At 31.5% G+C, this 25,874-nt stretch overlaps 1 protein-coding gene across 3 annotated transcripts in view; it reads left to right on the top strand.

Annotated features, from left to right (window-relative positions):
• The window catches only part of EcR (Ecdysone receptor), a 431,050-nt gene that overhangs the window by 84,955 nt on the left and 320,221 nt on the right, over positions 1–25,874 (top strand). The window lies entirely within an intron of this gene.

Below are 25,874 nucleotides of genomic sequence, written 5' to 3' on the forward strand. Positions count from 1 at the left end.
GTAAAGATCATTTTTATTGGCGTCCAACATCACGAACATCCTCCAGGTCTTCAGTCATTATAGTTTCGTGACTGTAAACCGAACGAACATGTGTTGTGCTGGCGGGTAGGTGATACTATTTATTTCTTCGACACGAGATCGATACCTACTCTTCTCTCCACTTGCAGTCACCATCAATCACATTCGTATGGTATATACTGGTAGAGAAGTACTGTGATATCTCTTTGTATGATAAGATTTATTCAGACGCTGAAAGCAGCGGTGTCGAGAGATATGTACGTTTGCACGAGCGAGAAATTTGGCATGATTTGTCTATGTTGATGTAAATTTAGCGAGCGCGTAAACACATCGGTTGTATTCGAGATAGGGACGTGCTCTGAGAGCAACGATCGAGTTTTATGTTTGTATATTTGAGAAACTGCGTTGTGAATGAGTTGAATTTGTACTAGAGGAACTTTGCTTTATATGGAGTATTTTTTTTTTTTTTTGATCAACGTTCGAAATTAAATATTATTCAAATGTAACATAATTACATAATTTCCCCTAACATATCATATTTGTCGTAATGTATATTTTGACAATATCTACTTTTTTTATTCAGTGAAACAGTGTCAACATATCAAATCACGCAAGCGAAATGTTTTTTTTTTATTAAATAGATTAAGGAAAACCAGGCCAAGCAGAAATACAAATACCATCTAGTTTAGGCGCTTATGTATTTATGAATAATATTTGTGCTATTACTTACATAAAATAAATGGTCGATGCTCGCAATGCTATCACAATTATTTATTGGAACACAAATGTTTCTCAAACTATTATGTGATGATAATAGATTACCTCATTAATTATTCCTATTTAAAATAGCTTAGCGCCGCGCATTGCTTAAAATATGCAATGGTGTTTTGTAATTTTTTTTTTCTTTCAAAAAAACAGTTTTAGTTGGCTATTATGGTCGCATACCTAAGATATTTGCGCTGTTAATTGCGCTGAAAAGGAAATTTTAGCGTCATATTGTCCTCTAAATTTCTTTCGGACGAATTTGTTTGTACACATGTGTGTAAAATAAAAAATCATTAGTATTTTTCATAGTTTTTATGTAATTAAACATATTCAAATAACTCATAATTTAATATAATCATAAGACAAATTTATTTTTTATTTTTTATGTGACTATAATGGTTATGAAATAGTACATTTTTGGTTAAGCCCGTGATAATATTTACATATAGTTAGTTAATTGCCGTCGTATACTATGCAATTTATTTTTTATCTCAAATAATATTATATCTAAAATAATTTGCGCCATTAAAAAATGTAATCGCAACCGAAGAGACATTGTTATTGAAAACAAATGTGTAGTAAAAAATATTTAGCATTTATTGAAAATACTTGTTATTCTGCACAATAGATGTCACTAAATAAAAAATCGTATCAAACAAATGACTTGAATTGAATTATTTGAAACACTTCTGATAACATATGAATGATACACCGTGAAAAATATTGACATTGTTCGGAGATACTAATTAATTTACACATGCAGGAATACCCAAAGTTATCATAGGAAAAAATAATATATTATGGTGCTGTGACAAATTTATAGCAATAACATACTTATTACTGATTTTATGAAATGAATGGTGAAACTCGGAATGTTCAATCTGAATGCACAATTAATTAATGTGTTTATGAAAAATACAGAACAGATCATTTTTTTTATTATAAATATTGATCAAAGTTATATATTTTTGAAAAAATATATTAATGACACACTAAGACCATCTTGAAAAATGTAGAATTTTTATATGCAACGTTCAGTAAATTTTATGGAAATATAAAAAAGAATTCAACAATAAGGAAGGATTCAACAATACGAATAAAAATATCCATGATTCCATAGCAATGTTGAACATATTAGAAAAATAAAACTTTTTTACAAGTTAAAAATAGGTATTCTATATGATCAAACGCAATCCCGAAATATTAAATCATATGTCATTCAAGAATCCCTTCAAATTGTAATAATACCATTGGGAAAATTATATTTTTAAATATAAATATTAATAAATAATATACTTTAACAAGAAAATTATTTGCCAAAAAGTGGAAATTACAAGTATTCTACATTAGAACAGAAATGCATTAATTTGTTGGCTTATTAAATTTATTGCAATTTATTAATGATAATAATTTATGTAAATGCTTAGTGAAATTATTAATAAAAATCTATTGACGAACATTTACGAATATTTCCACGGAGAAGAACATTATTTTAAAAATAAATAATTTAATCAAGAAACTCATCGATTTTTTCCTAAAGATGTGTAAAAATTGAATTCATATAAAACGAAATATCTAGTTTTATTACATTTGTTTATTTTGTGCTACTTTCCGAAAAAAATATCTCAAGAATTGCTTTAAAAAAATACAAAATTAAAATATACCATTTCTTGAAAAAATTAATTTATACGAATATTTTTAAATGTTCCAACAAGCTGCACCGTTAACTTGGAAGTTATTCAAACGACCATTTCAAACAAAATATAAAGGAAATACTAACTTGCCCCGACAAAACCTTAACAGTAAAAGATTAAACTTAGTGTTGAACAATTGCGTAATAATTGCTATTATTTCACAGAACACCTAGTAGTACATACGCCCTATTACGCAAAAACACTATTGTCATCTACTTCTTTTATTAACGACATGAAAAGTGGCCACCTTGCAGTTTCACCACAAGGCGTAAAAATATTTCGTTGGTAGGACCAAAAAACTATGCAATTGGCACGTCAACATCCATATCTGTGATTCGCCAAAGCCGTCTCGAATCAAACATATAAAATATGCGACACTGTGATACATGGACAGACGAGCCTTAGCATACGGTATTTGAACCATATGAGCATAGAAAAGACGGCAGACAGGCAGGGATAGATGAAACAATAAACGAGAAACATCAGCGGATCATACAGAGAGCATTATTAGCGGATATGATACAACTCGACACGCCTGAGAAGATTTTCTGACCAAAATCCGCATTCATAAAACGACAGTATTTCCATACTGTGGTAAATTTTACCTAATTCATTAAACTGTAACCAGATTTTCCGGCTTCGATTTTGACTATAAAGTTACACCCCCTCGGTCATAAAATTCTGAACAACTATTGGTTTCAATCTGCTAAATTTACAGCTGAATGCAGAGCAGGTAGTACAAAAAGAGACATATATTTCCGATTAACACTCCAAAACATTTTCTGGTCAACAAAAAATGTTTTGATCTTTGGCAAGGATTCGTTCACCGTATAAATGAAGAAAATACTTTTTAAACACGGAAGAAAATATCATGTGATGGAAACTGACCGTTAATTAAACATGCTTGAAATATTTTGGTCAAAATTATAAAGAACAATTTTCTTGAGAAATAGAAAACATCGAGAAATGTCAAACACTATTTAGTCAGAGTTGGCGTTAGTTGATTTGTTATGAATAAACGAAATAAATTCAATTTTTAATACAGAAGCCCACCAAAAAAAAATTTCCGCGAGCCGCCACTGCGCCGTTACGACATGACAGGCGTTAGCTCAATGCGATACAGCTGGGTAAACACAATCAACAACTACTAGGTAAGAAGTGAGACACCAGATTAAAATCAATGTCTAAATCATGGACATTTTATTAACTATAAACTATTATTACAGTTTTAAATCAATAATGTCAACATAACCTAGCTCGATTTTATTTTAATTATGTATTCATCCTCAAAATTAGGCAACTTTTAGAAAACTTAATCTGTGATGCTCAATCGGAATTATATTTATATAATAGAAATTATAATTATATGATAATTTGAAGTTAGGTCTTAACTTATCAATAAAGTAATATATTCAAATACCCATGATGTTTAATTGCTTGTGTCATGATGGGTTTGAAATAAAAACAATTTATATAATTCGATTTCATATATTGGCAGCAGTGTAAATCAGACAGCTGTAAATAATCACGCGTGTTTAAAGTTTCTATGTCGCATTATTTATCGTTTTGGTGACGTCAATTGGCCGCCAGGATCATGCGATTATTTTTTGTAGGGTTACGCTATCATGTCTACGCCGACAAACCCGAAACATCCGAGCACCTAAAAACCAACATACTGCCCGAAATATACGAATAAGTTTGAATGGATCAAAAGATCCAGAGGCGGCCATTAAATTGATATTACTTTTCATAATTATTGAAATACCCCCAATGTTCGAATAATAAAAAAATTAAAGATATCCTTAAATTTGTGCATTTCTTTTTCAAAATAGTTCGGAAACTGAAATTGAATAACCATTACAATAGGCAAAACTACTAGAATCACTGTTCATCGAGATTTTATTATAACATTTTTCTGATGCATAAATAACGCAATAGTACACATACACACACGTCATTGCTATAACTTTCGTACATCACCAGCTTTGTAGTACATTGCCATTTTTGACATTGACCGTGGCCATTTTCGAACGACCTTCGTCGCTCTAGGAAACATTGTCCTATTTGACACTGACTATTACGCGCTCACCGATATTCATTTACGGCGCATGCCACTCACTAACCAGCGCTGCTATTCGCGTGCTCGCATACATCAACACATGTGTGTATCTCAAAAGAACTGCCGTGTGGGAGTGCGTTGCATCTATGACACATAGTGCATATTTGTTTACACGGGACTTATGGTTTTTTGCTCCGCGAACACATGGTCGACCGCTAGACACGTAGTTAGCTAGGCATTATTTTTAAACCTGACCGCTGCCAGATCTGGCTGGAGGTCAAGGTTGACGTCACACTTTTTAGCACATATTTATGTACTTATAGTGCTGATAAGACACGCTTTTGGAGCACTGACTTACAACACGCGCGCATATGTGAATGTGTATGTTTTCGATGACGTTTTTGCTAAATATGAATAACGTTTTGTTTATTTGCTCGCGTGTTCGAGTAATTCTAATATGGAAAAGAGTTTTAAACAGTCGATTATCAATGACGCGTTTTATCATTTTTTGAACTAATCCAAGTAATTGCGCCAGATAGGAAATTTAAACGTCATATCGCCATATCATTGTATTGTCAAAATAAGGTGGTAAGGATCAAAATAGCCAACACTTCTCTAGTCAAACTTTATTATGAATATTGATATTAATCGCAGTCCGGACATGCTACATGAACTGTATTGTTTGAAAGTATACGTAATCTTCGTCGATACTTTGAACCTCCTCTAGGCTATATACGTTGCGCATATTTGAGGTCAAGTCTAAAACTACGTAATAAATTACGCGATTCTAAGTATAGTTTTACTAGTTCGTCATAAGTCTTCATTTTATTCATATTGTGCTAGGTATATTTATTTACAGTACACGCTCATATAACTTGTGCAAACATAGAGAACTGCAGGATAATAGGTTGAAAAATATTTATTTTTATTTTTTTAATAGACCAACCCACAATTTTGAAAATGTTTATGTGAGTAACATCTGTGAATGTAAAAAACTAACATTATAATTTTTAATACACAGGCGTTTTTATCTACTACAATGTTAATTTCATTGCATAGAGAGTGAGAATGGAATTGAACTCGAAATTCAAAATCTTCAAAATAATTCCAGATTTAAATAATTTTTGTACTGATTGCATTGTGTCAAAGACATCCTTATAATGCAGACGGTAGACTGACGTATAAATATTGCTTATAATAATAAACTAGTGAGCTATACAACAGAAATGGCCAACTTGTTCAGAATTGCATTGACACTGCATTTCAGGATTTAAATGGATTATTTTATGGAATAGATTATTATTTTAATATTTTTAGTACAACATTTATTACGCTATAATACAAATGCGAATCGTTCAGTTAGCATTACGAAAAGACATCTAGATAATTCCCAGCTGTTCCCAACCGAAATCACAGCTGACAATAATACAACTCGACATGACATAAAGTCCCAAGACCTGCCATTTAAACTTCACCGCCTGATAGCGGCATACATTTCTCTATATATGTGGTAATCTATATATGTTAATAACTGTTACCAGATTTTCCGACGTCTATTTGGCTACAAAGTCACATTTCTTCGTATGTTTTGCGTCCATATAGCATAAAATTTATATTTTTCTCAAATGGTTGGTCGCAACTGACATGCACGCATGTACTTTCGCTTAGTATTCATGCTCTGGGATCACATAGCCGACTTGTCCAGGACCGGCTTCGAGCTAAAATCAAGTTCAGTCCCAGCAACATTCCTGGACATTGATCCGCTAACACAGTGCGGACGACCGACCGACCACTTACCTGGTCTTCCACTTCTTCTACTCGCATATTATTCTCATTTTGCAATATCACAGCGAACACCTGTTTTATTACGTAATTAACGATTGACTCTTTTTTTCCATAAAAAATGTATTACCATGTAGTCTATCCATATTCCGGTCGTGTCCCCCTCTACGCCGGTCGATTTGGTTTTGACCTTACGAAATTGACGTGACGAAAAAAGAGACATCAGCTTAATAGGTCTAAATGGCATGCGATCAAAACGAAGAGTATGACCTTCTCGAAGTGCAATCGTACATTGATACCGTTTTAGACGCATTCATATTCAACGACAGAGGCGTTCAAGCGTACTATTATTTTTATTAAATGTTTTGTTAAAATATTAGACTATTTTTTTGCTTTTGCTTTTTTATATGTTAAATCTGTTACTAGATAATGTAAAATTACTGCAGTACAAAATTGTTTGAGTGTGTAATTTTATCACGTGCATTTTTTCCTTGTAAGTTGTGATATTTATGCAAATTTAATGTAGAAGTAAATTTAAAGTGATATTTGCGAGTATTTTAAAATCTGTTTAATTGTTATAAAAAATTGATTTATGCTTTCTTTTTTATTTATATGATACAAAAAGTTTTATCTGAATTATAGAAATACTATTATGTGTATGCATGTATAATGCTTTTATTTTTCTATTATAGAATTTTAATACAGTACAATAAATAGGCAGCTTTAATTTAAAATTCTCCTACTACTAGTTGGTATGTAGTTAAAAAAATTCTGACCCATGACATTTTAGTCATTTCGTTGCGTAAAATTGCGCGGTGATTCCGAAAACGAAATTTAAAATAAGGAAAGTAGAACAGTTTTAGAGATATTGCTAAATTTCCGTATTTTTCATTCTAATAAAAAGTGTTTTCACTTAATTGCAAATATCTCCGGATCTAGTTCGCCGATTGCAAAGTATTTTATATCAAATTAAAAGTAATTAATTTCCTTTCAATCTATACAACACTTTGTAATATTATCCGTTTAAGCACTATTTATGAATTTATCGCCGATTATGGATCATTTTTAGTAAAATTTAAGAAACAAAATTTGATTGCACTGTGAATTAAACAAAGAAAAAAAATAAGCGGTGGTTTATTAAAATTTATTGGAAAATATAGAAATTATAAACTTTTGAGTAAAAATGCAGAAATTCAATTTTTACCCATTTTTATGATTATCTTGATTTTATTGCTTATAATTTAAAATGCTTTCGATATGCTCAGTCTTCTGTGTGTATCGTCAGTTTCTTGAGTGGAAAATCAACAAAAATTACCCATCAGCACTTTGTCACAACATCCTTGATGACGTTCACCGTGCTCATCACTTATATCGCTAAGATTATCAAGAAGATCCAAATGAGAGTGTAAAAAATTAATATCCAGAACCGGTGAAAACCGGTTTAATATTATCTCTGACATATTAATCATACGATTCTTATTATACAAAAATATTAAATTATTTTATGGATTCTCCAAATATAGAAAAGGTATTGTCATACATTTTAGACATTGAACTTGGATTTTATTGACATTAGAATTTTTTCTTTTTCAAAACTGATAAACTATTTTTAGTAAAAAAAAAAAAAATATATTTTTATTCTGTAAAATAATTTTTACTGCTTTTCAAGTAGATTTATGTAAAATTTTCAATGATAATCCAAAGAGAATATAGAGGATATAATGTAACTATTAATTTAATTTAATTAGGTAATTAAACAATGTTTACATAATAAATACAGTATCTAAAATATATTTTTTCGGTTTTTGAATTTCGCATATTTATAAAAAAACAAGTTCTATAAACCGTTAAAAAACAGTTAAAAACCGAAAGCAAGTTTAACGTAAATTGAGAACCATGAATAGTTTTGAGACAAGTTTAGTTTAAATGTTAGATTACAATATGTAAATTTTTTAGTTAATTTATAAAAACAGGTCACACTAATGATATTAGATCAATTTGAGGTTTACATAATATAAATAAGTAAATATTAAATTACACACGATTAAATATTTATTGGTATTATAAAAAAATTTGTTTAAAAAATTCGAGATAGAAATTTTTTTTTATTGTATACCACATAATGTTCATACCACTATTATGTATGGATGCTATTTATAGAGCAAATAATCCAGGAAATATTTATAAACCATTTTATATTGACTTAAAAACACAATATAGTTTATCGTGTTTGTTCCTTTTTCGGCACACAAATCACAAGATTAATTTCTGATATCCTAATATTTCGACAATCATTTTTAAAGAACAGTTCTAGACATTTTTGATAACATTCATATATCGTTAACCCTTTATGTGCCAAAGTACCTTGACGTAATATACGACCGTAATCCCAGCCATTGTTAATAAAAATTACAAAGGCATAAGTTGCTTATGACAGCCCTGGCGACGTGGAAAACTTTTAATTTTCGCCAGTTTATGAATGCTATAGAGTGGTTATGATTTTAAACGTTTCTACATAGATGGCTATATATAGCTAAAGTCTTTTAATATCTTTTTAAAGCATAAATGCGAATTTTTGCGAGCGCTTCGTGGAAGCTCGTGCATAGAAACGGTTAAACGCCTGTTAAATTTAGTTTTTCTTTAATTCACTGAATGCAATTTCCCTCCGCTTCTTTCTTTATCACACTATATTCTTCCTGATTCAATTAAAAAATGACCATGCCACATTTTAGTTTTGCTTAACTTAATTGACATAACAGTAACAACAGTTTCTCCTTTTTCGCAGAGTAGATCCATTTTAAACACAAATATTAAAATTGATATCTTTGTCAACCCACTTTAATTTTCGAATATCATTCGTACTATCATATAATATAATATAATCATATCTGTATTCACTTAAATGATGAAAAAAAAGTTTTATGGGCAGACCTTCCTACTTTTAACAGAGAGGATAACGTCTGAAATGGACACGTCACCGGGACAAGAACAGCTCCATTCGTTTTTGTCAGAACTTTTTATTTTATGTAACCAAAAAATAATCTAAAAAAACTCTGTCCGCGAATCGCATTGTTGCAATTTCTGGTCTCGCGTCTGGTGTTTGCGCCGAATGCGCTAGAGCGGACGCATTATTCGCTAATGGGTGTGCTCATTGTGTGCATGTGTATGTCTTCCCCTGGCAGTCTGGTCATTGCGCCTATTTTCGACGTTCAATGTCAATGTCGAGGGCGACTGCACGCCGTGATGTCACGGCAGATTTGCATAAAAAATCCGCTGCGCTTCTATCTGGCATTCGGTTGGTTGCCAACCAAAGCCGACTGGCCCAACACCTACGCTTCGGATATTTATGCAACGGCCAACAACCACACCCTTGGGCAGATACGAGGTGTAAATAATGAATGCTTCATTGAAAACAATGGTACCTGCACGTGTCTGATAGATCATCAACCCTATGATTTATACTTATGATGGAAAAATCCTATGTATCGCGATCGCAATTAAAAAATAACATTCATATCACCATCAGGATCGACCTATTTTAAAATTCTGTGTAAACAAGTGATAATCTGATAAAATATATAGTGATGAAACACTGATCTTTGTGCTGTAGGGGCTCCAACATAATTCCCCAATATAATTAAACAAAGGTGCTTTACAAACAAAAACACAAGTGATGCGAGTAAAATTTCAATGGCCACACAAACTTTCAGAATCACCGTAACACTGATCAAAAAACAATGTTTGTTTGATATATCACCTCAAGTTAAAAGAGAAAAAAATCAAAATAGGCTATTAATCAATTCATGGGGTAAATATGGTTTCCTGTAATAATAACCTTTTCTATTAAAACTTTTAAGAAATGATAATTTTTCATATTTGACACAAAAAACATCAAGGTTTAGACTATTAGATAACAAAATAATTTGAAAACTGTCTTCAGGGTTCGGTCGATTCCTGTGCTTTGTTTTTATAGTTATTAAAGTAGTTGGAACCAAGTTCAAGAAGTGCTTCTTCCAATTCTTCAAACTCTTCTGGCGAATCTGCGACCCAATTTATAGTATGAGGACCAAGTTCCTTTCTCAGGCTTTAATGACATTCATATTTACCCCTTGCAATTCTTTGTTCAGCTTATTCACAAACTATCAGCTAAATATGCGAGATATGCAACCCATAATGAGTTTTTAAACATGACATGATTTAGATCAACTTCAGTTTAAGAGTCCACACTCGATTCAGAACATTTACACGAGTAATACTCTTCACTTAATAAAGCATTGCAAAAAAAATAATACTTGTAAATACATTTATTTATTTTTTCGCTTTCATTATCTCAAAAAAATACATTTTTATCCAATTTGTGATAATTAATCCCGGTTTCTCGACAATTTATACGCTAGAAAAATAAATAATCTTCTTTGGGTTTGATTTAACAGGAAATCATTTTAAGAGATACGTGCATTTAAATAAATACTTTGCTCTATAAAACGAATTGTTTGTGCATTACAACAATAAAAATGAGCATTTAATGAATACATGCTCAATAAAAAAACAGTTGATTAAGCATCAGTTTATTTGTAGTGTGCACTAAAACGAATGATTTGTGCATTAACATATTAAAAAATGAGCATTAAATTATATTCATATCTGTTTAGGGATATATATCTCGACACACACTCACGAAAAGGTTCAGACTATCTCCACTAGCAGTACCACAAAAATCAGAGATCAGAAGGACATTTCAAGAAGAATCATTAAAACTTCTAAGACCATTTTACAACGATCCTAACCATCTGCTACAATCCTCTTAAGTTCAACCGGAACTATTATTTTTTCAAATGCCTGAATATAGTATTTGTTGATTTATTTGCAATAAGTCTCTGTTGTAATGGTTTCATCGGGATTAAAAAAGATATAGGGGATTCAGAGTGCAGGCCGCCAAGAGATCTGATTATTATTCTTTTAGTGTAATTTCGGTTTCGCGAAATGTTTTTTCTAACCATTGTGCATACCACTTTTCATTAAGATCATTTATGTTGCGAAAAATTTCGTGCGACACCCATTTGTCAATTTTTTTTAGTGGTTCAGAACTGTCATGTGTGGTGTTGATTAATCTAACGCCTTAGTAATTATTTATTAACGGAAGAGGGATTTTTTTTTAGGACTACCATAGTTTCTGCTGTTTTACCACTCGCTTTAAACGCATACAAACATTGCTCTTGTTTTCTCTCTAACTTATAATAAAATCATTACCACAAACAGATTTTATTTATACAGAATTTATATATAATCAATTTTAAGAATAGTCGCAAAATATAATTGATTAGATTATTATCTATTTCGCTTTCTACGGCGTGAAAAAGTAGTTCGATAAGTTCAGATTAAGTAAAAAAATATCAATTTACAACAAAAGATCTAACGTCTGCGTTTAAAATTTACTGTTCAACCTTGTTTTTTTTCTTGATTTTACATGAAAAAGAGAGTTCGTTCTCTAACTAGGCACGGCTATAAACAAGTCAATCTAAATTACTACGTCTTAAAGCATACACAAAAACTGATTACATCCATGTTCATAATTCAGCGTTAAGCTCTCTCGAGGCTTTTAGTTAAATGAGCTCATTTATTATTAAACCTCTTATATGTTAATTAAAAAAGTGTATATACTACATATTTATAGCTCAAGTTTTTCTCGAGTCTGGATAACTTAAATATTAACGCGAAACGACTTCGTTATTGCAAGTACAGATTATAGTGGTAATAAAATTTTATAGAAAAACGAATAGCTGCTAAGTGCTTTATACGTACTTTGTCGCGAATTACTTAGCACCAAATTCATTTGTTGTAACAATGCTATGGAGATTGAAATTGATTGCATAGAATTGGGGTCACCGAGTCACCCCAATTTTTCTTTGCCGCACTTATTTTTTTTGACGTTTTTTGCAACTATGCATTCGTTGAGAGTGCAATGCATAATAGAGTACATGGTATTGAAAGATGCAGAAGGCAGCAAGGTCATTGCATTGTTCCGACGATACTCTCGACAATACAAGAGCAGCTCCCTGGGCTATTATGCCTCGGTGATTATAGTCCGTGGATGAAGAGGTCCATAGTATGCAATCTATACCTTGTTCGAAATAATTTGCCTGTGTCCTATCTAGCATATGTACTCTCACAACCTGCATATTTTTAAAATTGAAACGCATCGAATTCCGTTATTAATCTACCGACGCGGCTATAGTTTTATGTAGAGCAATGGAAATATACATATCGGTAGAGAAAGTAGTACGGAATTCCTATTCGCGAGGCATATGTGTCTATATAACGCATACTGTATCACATATCAATTATATATGTATGCGAAAAATGAAAGTTCATTATTAATGCGAACGATAGTGAAGGTAAAATGAATATTATTAACAAGCGGTTCGTATTGTATTAGATGGATTTGGATGGATCGAATTGAGCGTTCCTTTCCAACTTTATTTTATTTTTACTTATATTAGTGCACTATCATTTCTTATCGCTTAAACGATCCTAAATTTAATGGACGGAAAACGCAAATGACCGGTCTTGAGCTTCGAGCGTGCTATTATATTATATTGTATTATAAATGCATGTGTGCTTGAAAAAGCGTTCGCTGTATGCAGAAAGAATAAAACAACACAACAGCACTGATTGATTCGTTCCAAAGAGCCTTCGATAATTTACGAGCAAGGGGAGAGTTTACAACCTTGGAATTATGCTGAGCGACCGTCGAGACCGAGGAGAGGGTCGTAATAAATGATTTCGCTTCTTGAGCGTCATCGTGAGTGCTCCGATCTCACAATTTTTCCGACATCCCTCTCAGAAAATTGTAGTGCGATTATTTGCATCCGACGCGTCGGCGTTATTGCGCATTCGCTCTCGAGCTCTTTTTGACCTTACAATCTATTTGTACTTAAAAAAATGTTAGTGCGATTTATTTGAACGCATAGCGGACAATGCGCGCATCTGTTCTTGGTTTTTCCTCTTTCGAAGTAGCAATTTTTCATCTCTTTGTTTTCACACACACGTGCTAAACAAGACTTGAAAAATACAAGTTATTAACTATTTCATACGACAAGATCATATGAATCTTTCGATGGATATTAATGAATCTAGATTCAGATCTCTACAATAGAAAGTTGTCTAAATGGCTCTAGAATGCTTTTAGATTATGATTAATGATTTGTATACATTTGCATGATAAATCATAGCCAATCAGCAGCAGTACACATACATGTAGTGCACATTATACATACATATATAATCTTGGTCTTTATTCTCGACAGTGCAAACTGTGAAACTTCTGAAACTCGAAGGAAGAACAGACTGTTAAACGTAAAGTGAGCAAACAAAGATCACGGTCGCCATTTTCCTCCGTCACACTGTGGCATCCTGCCACCTGTACACTTCTCAAGATGCCAAATTAATTATGTGGTGTTTTCTGCCATTTTCTTGCGCGTGTAGTCATAAAAATAACTTTTTTCCTATACATTTTTAGATACATTCTATCCATTAATATAAAACACGACAACAACATATCAGTTACAAAATAAATATAAATCGATTCATGAGATGTAAGAAAACAAAATCTATAACTAGGATTAGAAAGACGTCAAAATTGGGTTTCAAAAGTTAACAATTAATAATAAGCATTGTAATTTTTTAATATTTATTTATGTAATTCCGCATGAGTAAGAAATAACTCCACACTTCACCACCGAACTTTCACGGATTTCCACACTTCACCACCTCACATTCGCTTTGTGTACCATTTATTACAACTACTTGCTGTCCATTATTTAAATATAATTTTGATAAATTTAGCGTTGGTCCTACTAATCCAATATCTTGAGTGCGTAGCTCTGCTTTGTGTATATTGAACTGAACTCTCGTTTATTCCAAGTTGGAAGTGTTCTGTATGCCAGTTTTTTTTTGCTTATTTACAGTAATTTTTTAGTCCCCGATACTCTGATGGGCGGGACCAGACTCTTTGTTATTGTCTAATAATGATCCTATCAGGCACTTTAGCATGTATAATAGCTTACGGTAGATTCACACGTATATTCTGTGAAATGCGTAATCCGGGTTTTCTGTGTTTGTTATCTATATATACTATATGACGAGTGAAATAATAATAATAATAGAGAGTCTATAACAGCAATGCACAGTTATTACTAAAAGCTATCGAAATCTACGAAAAGCAGGGTTATCATTTAGGTGGAGCAGGTGGGGTCATTTGCCCCCCCCCCCCCATTTTATTTGGCCATAAAAATGCATGATATATTATGAATTTTATTGAAAGTAAATTTTATTAAAAAAAAATTACCACTGACTGGCCAATTTTTGCTCCCCCCCCCCCCTCCTGAAAAAAATAAAGTAAAGTCCCTGATTCTGAATCAGAAATTTTCAAATAAAATCTAAAAAAAAGCATCAAATCTATACCGAAAATATTTAATGCTAAACTTTAGATATTTTTTGTCAGATGATCGTGAACTTAGGAATGGATAACAATAATCAAAGAAAATATTAATAAGAAATAACGCGTTTATTTATTATAGATATCTAAAAAAAGCCCAAAAAATATGCATTAATGAAAATAATTTTTATATTTTATATGTATAGCCCAAGATATGCTTAAAAAGACAGATATATAGTTATATAATCAGTGTATGACAATGAAAATAATAAATATTATACAAATGAAAAATATAAAGATATGATTGATTGCTATTGTATATTCCGCCAAATCTTCCTAACTATTTTAAAGTATCAGAAAATAGCAATTCTATTGTAGAATAAATCTTATACAATAACAAAAACATATTCTGACGTGTTACAATTCTGTAAATAAATGCAACGTGTTATAACTCTAAATAAATGTGTTTTTATATTTTTTTAAATGTTCTCTTACCAAAAAAATCAATGACTGATTATTATCAAATTATATTATTTAACATACTATTATTTTACAAAGTAATTGTAAAATACCACCGGTACTAAACATATCAAAGCTATAGTGCTAAGAATCATGTTCTTTTTGAAGTAAATTTACGCAAAACTCAATAATTTCAAAACGCAAATATATATGACTTCTTCTACTTTCATATAATAATTTACTAAATCATTATAAGATACGGTTTTTATAATATATTAATGATGAAAAATAATAAACATATTCGTTAAAGAGTTCTACATTTTATTTCAAAATAGCCCCAAATTAGCTTAACATAATATTGTACGTTATTAAAGTAAAGCAAAAGTGTAATATAAAAATGGTATTAATTAATTTTCTTTTTCTTTTTCAGGTAAGAAAATTTCGGCATTCTACATTATCTTATACAAGACGCGCCGCGCCTTTAAGGTTGAGTAAAAGATATATTAACATTTTAATAATTACTTTATTATGTGTTCTATATATTAAAATAAATGTATAATATATGAGGGATATTCGGATTTATAGGGCTGGTAAAAGTGTGGTTTGAACGAACTTTGTACTTGTTGGCAACACTGACATTTTAGCAGTAGTTTAGGGCTCGTAGGGTTTGTTTTAAATGAGTAGGAAAATTTTTTGGCCGCAATTCACATAGAATTCTAAAAATATGCTAATCATACATAGCTAAAGACAGAAACTTTAATAAAAAAATAACTTTTTATGATTTGACCAAACAGTGCTAGCAAAATAATTTATTATTATTTTAAAACAAAAACGTCGTTGTGTTTTATGCAACGTCTGTTGCTGCCCAAGAGCTTATTACTGAGCGAGTAACATTTGGCATATAGTGGTCCATATATTATATGTAACAAGTTTTTATATTTAAAAAATGTTGATTTTTAATGTATAAATATACGACTAAAATATCGCTTCATTGGTTCGAAGATAGGTAAGAAGCATTAGTTGTGTTGTTTGCATCACTACCTTCATGTTGCTTCGTAACACATCTGAATCTTGAAAATATACAATGGTAATGACTGGCGGCCTTGGTTCGATTTAATCCGCTGATCTCGTCGGCCAACAATGGTCAAGTTCTTGCTCCGACCCTGAAGATAGACTTAGCCATGATCTTCTGGAATCGTTCTGTTTCGCTGCTGCAGCAGCGAGACAGAACCATTCTCAATTGCACTTAAACCATCGCGGAGAAAGAACCGTTGAATATCCTTCAGATGCATTCTGACGGTCGAGGGTCACTGTTGTAATTTTTCAATTACCCCGTTTTTAATGAATGCCCTGTGCTCGCGGAAAATTGTTTCAAGACAACGAGTTGCATTGTTATCTTTTGCATAGAATATATCAAATTGCAACGATCGCGATCTTTCTTGTGCACGTTCGCAAGATGGTTACCGATAAGGCTGTGGAAGGCAATTTTATTAAAACGGTCGTTTATATTATACACAATGTGGTATTTTAAATCAATAGATCTTATTTGCTTTCCAACTTCCTGATTCTTAAATCTCTTATGTAAAAAATAAAAAATATGTGTAGTATATTATAAAAATGTTACAAAATTATGTAATAAAGCATGTGTAAATTCACACACGCTAAACTTGACCTTGACTGTGTGTTTTTGAGAGCATATATTTCAAGCTATCGACTTCAATTAATCATTTTTATTACACTTGACCCGTTGGGTTAAACCTACGCTCTCGTTAAACTTCATACATCAGTGTCGAATCTGGTAGAATAGAACCATTTCGCAAAGTTCATTATATAGCAGCAGCTCTAGCCATGTTGTCTCTACTGCTCTACACATGACCGACCTTCACCAGGTGATAAAATCTGATACACGTTCCAATTTTTTTTTTGATTTAGCCACACGCGCTGGGGCTTAATTGGGTATTGTTGCACCATCGGGGCGATCTCTCGGTTTCTCCCATTTTCTTCTCCAATTTCCAGAGTTTTGTCGATGCGATTTCGTGCACGAGACCATTACACCGTGGCCGACATTTATTGCGGCCGCTGCAATTGCGATAATCATTACGACCTTGTCGGCGGTGCCTTGTCGTTTGAACCAATTGTACCATCAGTCACGTATTGTTCGATGTGTGTGGACGTGTGCCACGTTTTTTGGTACGAGAGAGCCGATTTTTGGTACCGCTCCAAAGACTCTAGGAGGAGTTCCTTGCCACCGACTGACGTTTGACATGTGTGATTGACCGACATTCGTTTCGTGCTATGTACTATCAAAGTATTCGAGGTTATGCGTAACTAGACTATGAATAAGAGTAGCGCACGGTTGCCAGTAGTGGCTGACGTAACAGTGATGATGACCACCTTTGCTATATTTAACAGATTATTTCCGCATCTGTCATTACGTTCGTTATACTTGTTCAAATTAAGATCTTGGAAGCATTGGGGGTGGCTGATAATATTTCCAAGCACTGGAAAAGTTTAGTATCGATGTCCAACGTAAGATAATAAGAAAAATGTATTTTTTGGATTGCGGGCATACTCTTGGATCACGCTGCGGATGCAGCTCTAGAGGCTGCAGTCTCAGGGGGCCTTATATGGGGTCCGATCGGGCAAAATTGAAAGCTTGGCGTACTTGGCCTGCTAAAAGGCTTTTTTTAATAGAGGTTCCAGACAAGCCAAAAGTAAAAAACCCTGGCGTTAGACAAAAAAAATTGCGTTGATCTGCTCTAGTTGACGACCGAAATTCTAGTGTCTGGTTCCGAAACAAAATTTTTGCATATGAAGAAGGTTTCTCGAAACCTTTTATAATCGTAATAAACTATTGAATTTTATATTTTAAGTGGTTCCAAGAAACATCGAAGTCGTGTCAAAAATCGAGTATTGTATTTATATTGTATATAAATGCATGAAGGGAACACGGTTGCTTTTCTCAGCTTCTCTCAATAGGCGAGTTTATATAAACACATCTCATTGCTTTTTATTATATGTTAGCGATCATAGCGATCATCAATTGACGCGGCGGTAAATTGCTGGCGGTGAATTGCGTGACAGTTTTTAAGTAATTCTTTTTGTGAAAAATTTAAAGCTTCAATGCAAAGAACGAAACATTGAAAACCCCTACGATACGACATAACTAGGAACAATGATGAAATGTTATTCAAGAATAGTATGATTGATCTGATCCTACATAGCTTTATTACTATACACGTTTTACTCATTCTTTATTGAGTAGAACCATTCAATAAGTTCATGATGTAAAGTGACGAGTGATGTCGCTTATTTGCAATACGCGATTTTGCATATTAATAGGAATAGTAGGGTGAAAGTACACATGTATAGATATAACACATGCGACCTCGAGTCTAGGGTTTCCATTGAAACCGTGCCTTCTGCTATTCTGGCTATCGCGACCGGTTTTCTGCGTAACCCGTCTTCATTATTGAGAAGTTGCTGTAAGCCTTGCTCTGGCAACACAATAGTACATATGCATACGCATATAGGATAGTTACCACGTTGATGAGCGTCCATTGCGCCGACTGTACACCGGCGAATACGCTAGCAATATGCAAAAAAGTGCCGTGTCTGCCCAGACAACGATGGCACCGATATAGCCTAACCTTGACTTATTGTAACGAATATAACCCATTGACGACCGACGTATTGTTTTATATGTACGCGTGTACTATCTATATTGAGCGGGAGTTATTTTAGTATCATTTTTTCTCCATACAGTTGCGCTATTCGCGCACGAAGAATGGATAGATACAACGGCGGTACCCTATAATATCCTACGTTTTTTGTAGGTCAGACAGTACAATTTTCTACTATATAACTAGAAGTGGGAGCGGCCCCTTCTATGCGTATATGTGCATGTTCATTATCCATTACAATATTGGGTTGCAGGCTGCCACTTACACTATGAGCTGACCGCACACACGCTCACATTCCAGCGGTTCTAAAAAATGTCTGACAAAAAATTAATCCGTTTTTTATAATTTATATACAAATGGATCCGCTTGCAATGTCTTACTGTATTTTACTCTTAATAGCTTGTTATATAATAGTATCTAAAACTATTTCTTAAATATTTAAACTCAATATTTTACAGTATTTTAATACTAAAAATAAAATTGGTTATTCATAGCCGTGATGATTGTATCATAAATTCAGAACAATCTTCATTAGCATGTTAGGAATTACAATTATATAGCTCAAGCGGTGTTGTCCTGGATTAATATTGAACGCAAATAAACATAATTTCTTTGTGAGTCTTATTTTTACATATGAATATATAATGAATGAAAATAAATCGTTTTAATTACGTATTTATATTACCCCCTTAAAGCATGAAAACATTCGCCCATGGGCTATATTAACCTCACGGTCCTAATGTGCTACTAATCAAAATTACAAATGTATAGTAATCAATATAAGTTAGGCATCTCTGTTGGTCTGTATACTTTTGCATTTTGAATATTCGTAGCATTAATGCTTAAGTAAAAACAATAAGCAGGTATTTGAACCAAAAACCCACAAATTGAGGTTTATTATTTAAAAATATTAATAAAAAACAGAACTCCTACCAAATGCCAGTACTCTAAATAAATGGTTTAAGTCGGTGATTAATAACCTGAAAGAACTGAGTTCAGATCCCATGTAGACTTTTTTCAATTTATATCGTATGTGGAAGATCATAATTAGTGATTATTATATAATTATTATTTTAATTGATTATCACAAATTAAATTTTCATAGATTTTCCTAAGTTCACGTATTATTATTGTGATAAATAATTAAAATAAAATTGAGCTAGGTTGTGCATAGTAAAATCTATTGATTAAAAGCTGTAATAATGTATATAATTAATAATCAGAAATTTGATTTCAGTGTGGTGTCCCACTACTTACTTAGTAGTCGTTGGTTGAGTTTGTAGCGCATTGAGCTAACGCCCGTTATGTTTCAACGGAAGATTTACAGTAAATAAACGAATATTGAAAAAAGGAGCTTAAACCCTTTGCCCTCCAGTGACTTTTACAAAAGATTCAGCAACTCATAAGCCATTTCAGTTCATTTGTCAATAGTCAATACTAATGTTTGAAGTAATACGAGGGGGAATTTTAATATATGTATTATTAAAGGGGATTTAAATTATGATGACTCTTCAATGTGTATATTGAACATTTATTTAACATAAAAATTAAGTGTGATACTTATATAATATAATCCATTGAAAGAAAGCTTGATATTTTTTCATCTAAAATATTTATTTTTGCTAGTTTGAGACAGTGGCTCACGCCTAATACAGATCCCACATAAATTGTTCCTGTTCCTCGTAGCTATCGTCGAAAACATCCTTGTGTCTGGCAGGTCCGTTAAAAAACTGGATGGCTTAATAATAATCTTTCAATCTACAGTCGGCAGCTGAAAATCACGGATCATCGACGTATTGCCGACACCACCCCACAGAAACTTGTAAAAGTGCTTCATTGTCAAAATTAAAATGAAATGACTTTTTTAATAGAGGAAACGGTGCTATCATAGCTTTGGACATACATTTATATTTTTATTATTGATAAGCAAGATAGATCTTTTAAACGTTTTTTTAATATAATGCCATTCAATATAATTAACTTTATACTGGAAAGAAAGATTGGGGTATATATTAATTAGTGCCAGTAAAATGCAATGTTAAAAAATATTTATTTGGTGACGTCACATCAGTCAATATGCATCGTAGACGTTGATGCATCTTGTTCAGCATATGTTTAAATATTTGATGTGAATGTTTAGAAGCACTATTCTATTAGTGTGTTGGTGTGTGTAGATGTATAGAATTGATGCACAGCTGTCCGATGCACTCCGCCATTAGTGCAGCGGTGTTGGAACGGGCACCCCTTTTCCTAGAGCACATCCATCAATATCACCATTTTTTGTAATATAATTTTTATTGCGCTTCATTGGACGCTCGCGAAGATCCAGTCAATAATTTATTTCTAATAAAATGCTTCGCAAAAAACGCTACAAGGATCCGGAGGTCGTCTTTGGTGCACTCTCCTCGTTTTGCAAAACGTGTGAGAGCGAAATTGGAGAAAAACAAAACGTTCAAAGTACATAGTCGTGTTCTGGTGTTGTGTTTTGAATTTTGACGCTATGACTTGTGGTTTTTTTCTCTACAGCCGCCCACACCCGAGCGTTCGTTTTCAGCTGAACTCGTTTTTTTTTTATTCTTTTTAGCTCTTGAGAGTGTTTTTGTCTGTGTTGAGAGCAAGCAGTTGTCAGTGTCGTTCGGCCAGCGCAACGATTGAAACAAATAGCCTTTTTTATTGGACGCAACGCAGAAAGAGTGCAATCATAGGCCGTCGAGTCCAAATGCAATATGTCGTTGCTTGATTGTCTGCTTTAACTCGAGTGACAACCCGTTCGCTAAAAGATACTTTGTATGACTTAAAGTGTTAAAGTATGTGTGAAAGCTAAAGTCACAAGAGATCTTATTTAAAGCAATTTAAGACACTACAATCTCATTCCAATGTACTGCTATGCTAATTGTTTCAATTGATATCATTTTCTCATTGAAGATGATAGTAAAAACCTTGACAGGAATTCTTACAGTTTAAGAGTTACTGTAATTCTATGTAAATATCATATTAACTGACAATTTATCCAAAATGACCATTAAATTAAGTTTCGTGTGCTCTTTCAAAGCGTATACCACATATATTAAAATAAGCAGAACTAGCTAGTAAAAAACATGATAACTGCACTTTATTATGGAAAAATTTAAACTATTTATTTAATATATTTTGACATTTGGCTCTGTAGCTTGGCACGTGTTATCTTTTATTGAACACGACTTCATGAGCTAAAAGTCATGTTTTATGAATCTGTGGAATAATTAGGTAGATTTAATAATATTTTATCGATTATTTCCATTATGATGCATTGGGGAAACCTGTCAATTCATAATGATCAGATTTGTATTAAAAAAATAAATACATTTCAAAATAAATTTATCCCTATAAATTGTTCAAATATCCAAATTATCAACTAAATATTATTGCTATTTAACAAATGGTTTGGAGATGGGAAGGTTCTGTTTTTATTAGGGTCATCTGCAATTGCTTAAATATATTAAGTCTATGCTTATGTCAATTAAATTTTTTTTGCCTTAGAGTATGTATGGAGAACTAGAAAATAATTCTTGATTATCATAGCATTGATGTTTTATTAAATACTATCAATTAAACATGAGAATACATGTAATATCTCTATATGTATCGAATTAAAAGTACATTACTAAGGTGAAATAAACTATTTGTAGCACCCTTTAACGTGTGTATTGAGCTTACATCACCGGAGCGCATAGATGTGTTCCAACTATTATAAAGACGCAAGTTAAAAAATGGGATTAAATTCACTCTTTCATAACATTTCGAATTATTCCTATTTTTTATTCAAAGTTTTAAAAATCTAAATTTTTATCAACACCTGTATTTTTAATAAAAAAAATAGCTGGTAAATATAAGAGCTCGTTAATAGATACATTTGATTTAGTTTATACTTGTAAGGAATATTTTTTTTTAACCGATCAATTTTATTGGTTATATAATTTAAAGGTTCTCTTTTTTAAACCTACAATAATAATAATATTATTAAATATGTAAAAGCCAATGATATTGTATATTTCTTTTATTTGATCTTAACAAATATAATATATATATTTAAGTATATCATATATTTGTCATTGTTAGACTTTGCGTCGCTTCTTACTAAGAAGTGAGGGATTGAAAATCTGTCCCCTTGGGAAATCTCGAGAAAGTGCAGATATTGCTAATGGGTAACTAGGACACAATAAGATACAATTTAGAAGAGATTTACTTATAATATAAATTATTATGCTTTAGAATACCAGATTATAATCATCGCTTATCGATCGTTTTTCTTATAAATATATGTATATTTTTTTAATATAATATACATTTATATAAAAAAATAGTATTTGTTATTAATCATCAAGTCAACGTAGTAAACAGCGACGATACTGATCATTCGTTTTATTATAAAATTAAATCTCATGCAAAATTGCATGTTGCACGATATACTTTGACGAATTGCTCACTAGAGACTGTTTGTATAAATATTTTTGTAGTACAGTATAAAAAATGTTTATTTTGGAGGCAAAGTCTGAGCGTTGTTTGTTTTAAGTTTATGATAATTTGAGCTATATACGTAAAGATGAAAAATACATATATTGTAACTAAAATGTTCCTAGATCAAATTCTTTCTTGGACGAACATCAACATTTTATAAATATGGACTATTTACGCGTTGTTGTTTCTTAAATATATTTTTTATAACCTCCATAAAGCAAAAATTCAGTTTTTAAAACTCAATGGAAGCATAAACTGGTGTAAAACTAACACGCCCGTATATATTATACGGGTTGGTAATTTGTTGGGGCATTACATGCTCACCATTATTGGTAGTACGTCACTCCATAATGTTCTATAAAGGGTCGTATAAATCATGTATAAAATTAATATCTTTTCTAACTGTTCTGGCATCTTATGTTTCACACTTTACCTATTATATATTTATATTTAAATTAGTATTATTATAGTTTTAGTAAAAAGACATTGCTGAGAGCCTTCTGGATTTATTTTGTACTCACTTAAACTCAATTATAATGTTTAAGACTAATTGTTAAGAATTCATTCAACTTTTAGTTAGTGGTACATATCGGATTATTCTATAGGGATATAACGCATTACGTTATATCATTTAATATTACAATATAATAATTTCAGTATTAATTTCAGAGATATAAGGAAAATCTAGGAAAACATAATCTGTGATAATCGATAGGAAATATAATTATATAATAATAAATAATTCCGAACTCTCAGATACGATAGAAATTGGAAGCTCATATACGATTCAAACGCAGATCACCTTTTTTTTGCTAGTTAAGAATCGTTAATTGTTTATTTCAAAGTCAAAATTTTATTATGGCTGATACTATTTATAACTGCATCAAAAATAAAATAAATGTTCTATAGCGTCTATAAATCTAACTGAATTCTTGCGGTTAGTAATAGGATTATTTTAAGATTTTTTTTAAAGAATTTTAATTATACACATTTTTTATTTTTTCCTTAAAATATTGATATAAAAAGGCGTTGCACGATCAACGATAAACGGCACAAAATTATTCAAAGTGTGTTTTTAATACATATTGGTAGTTGTATTACATAAAAACTTGACGCTATAATGAAAATTTTTAATTTCTTTATAAAAATTGCCAAAAACAACAGTATAAAATTACGCATTATGTTTTTCTCAAGACTATTGGTGTAGTGAAAAATATTATTATTTTTGTACTATGTATGATTATAACCTCACCTATAAACGCAGAATATTTTTTTTTATATTTAGTATACATAAATCCTTAGCTATAAAATAGAAATTAATTTTAATAAAAATATTACAAAACGTTAAATACAGATTTATATAGACTTGCCAAAGAATATGGAGTTGATGTCTGATGATTTTTTTTTCTCGAGAATTCTTGCTCCAGAATGTCTCGGGAAAAAACAAATATTTTTATTTCTTGCTTTATAAAAGTAATGAAATTATAGCAATTAAACAAATTTTATACGGTTCAAGGTGATCGCAAAACATATTCACAAAATATCAAATGAAAAGTTCATAGCTTTTTTTAAATCAGTCACAATACTAAACTATAAAGCATAAGTATGAAATGTTTTTTCTATTTTAGATTAACTAAATTTATCTATATCTGAAAATGATTAAAGTCTTAAGGTAATGGTTATAATTTGTTTTGATGTATTCGAACAATTTACATCTTAGTGACGCCTTGTCTATGATTATACTTACTTTCACTTAAATCAAGTAGAATTTCATGGTTCAAATTAATTTTATGACTTAAGGTACTTGAATATAGGTATTTGAATGACCAAAATTGAATGCGTTGTTTTTCATAAATTTATAGATCATTTTTTGGATTCAGCTTATATATGTATGTATATAATTTATATTTTTTAAATTGTATTTGTTTAAAGATTATACGGAAAATTAAATACTTAGAAAAATTGTATATATTAGTTAATTTCTTTCTCGACAATTTTATAACTAGACAATATATTTTTAAAAATTCACACATATATGTAAAATTATGTAATATAAAGCAATTATATTTTTTTTTCAAATGTTAGTTTTTTTTAAATTGTTGCCATTGTATTGCTAATCAGTGTTAAGAAAGTGGTACGTCAAGGAGAATGCGAAAAGTATTTTTTAGTGTAAAAATAAAAATGTCCAAAAATATATGGTATCCGTTACAAAATAAGATTATTATTGTAGACAATTTTTGGCTTACAGTCAAAATTATAGTGTACAACTAGTGTTACTCCACACCGAGCAAGCATATTTTATTTAATATTTTTAAGCAACAAGCCCGTAAAGGCGAAGTTGTGTTATCAGATTTAAGTCCAGGCATATATTGCTAGATTTACATTTTAAATTACTACTAAGCTTGCCTATTTTTATTAAATATGATTTATTCATAAATAGATTCCGATTGATTTGAATTTTCAACCTCTCGACATTAAAT

Source organism: Plectrocnemia conspersa, unplaced genomic scaffold, assembly GCF_051122295.1.
Source record: "Plectrocnemia conspersa isolate PC_06_02 unplaced genomic scaffold, ASM5112229v1 ptg000003l, whole genome shotgun sequence".
NCBI classification, from domain to species: Eukaryota; Metazoa; Arthropoda; class Insecta; order Trichoptera; family Polycentropodidae; genus Plectrocnemia; species Plectrocnemia conspersa.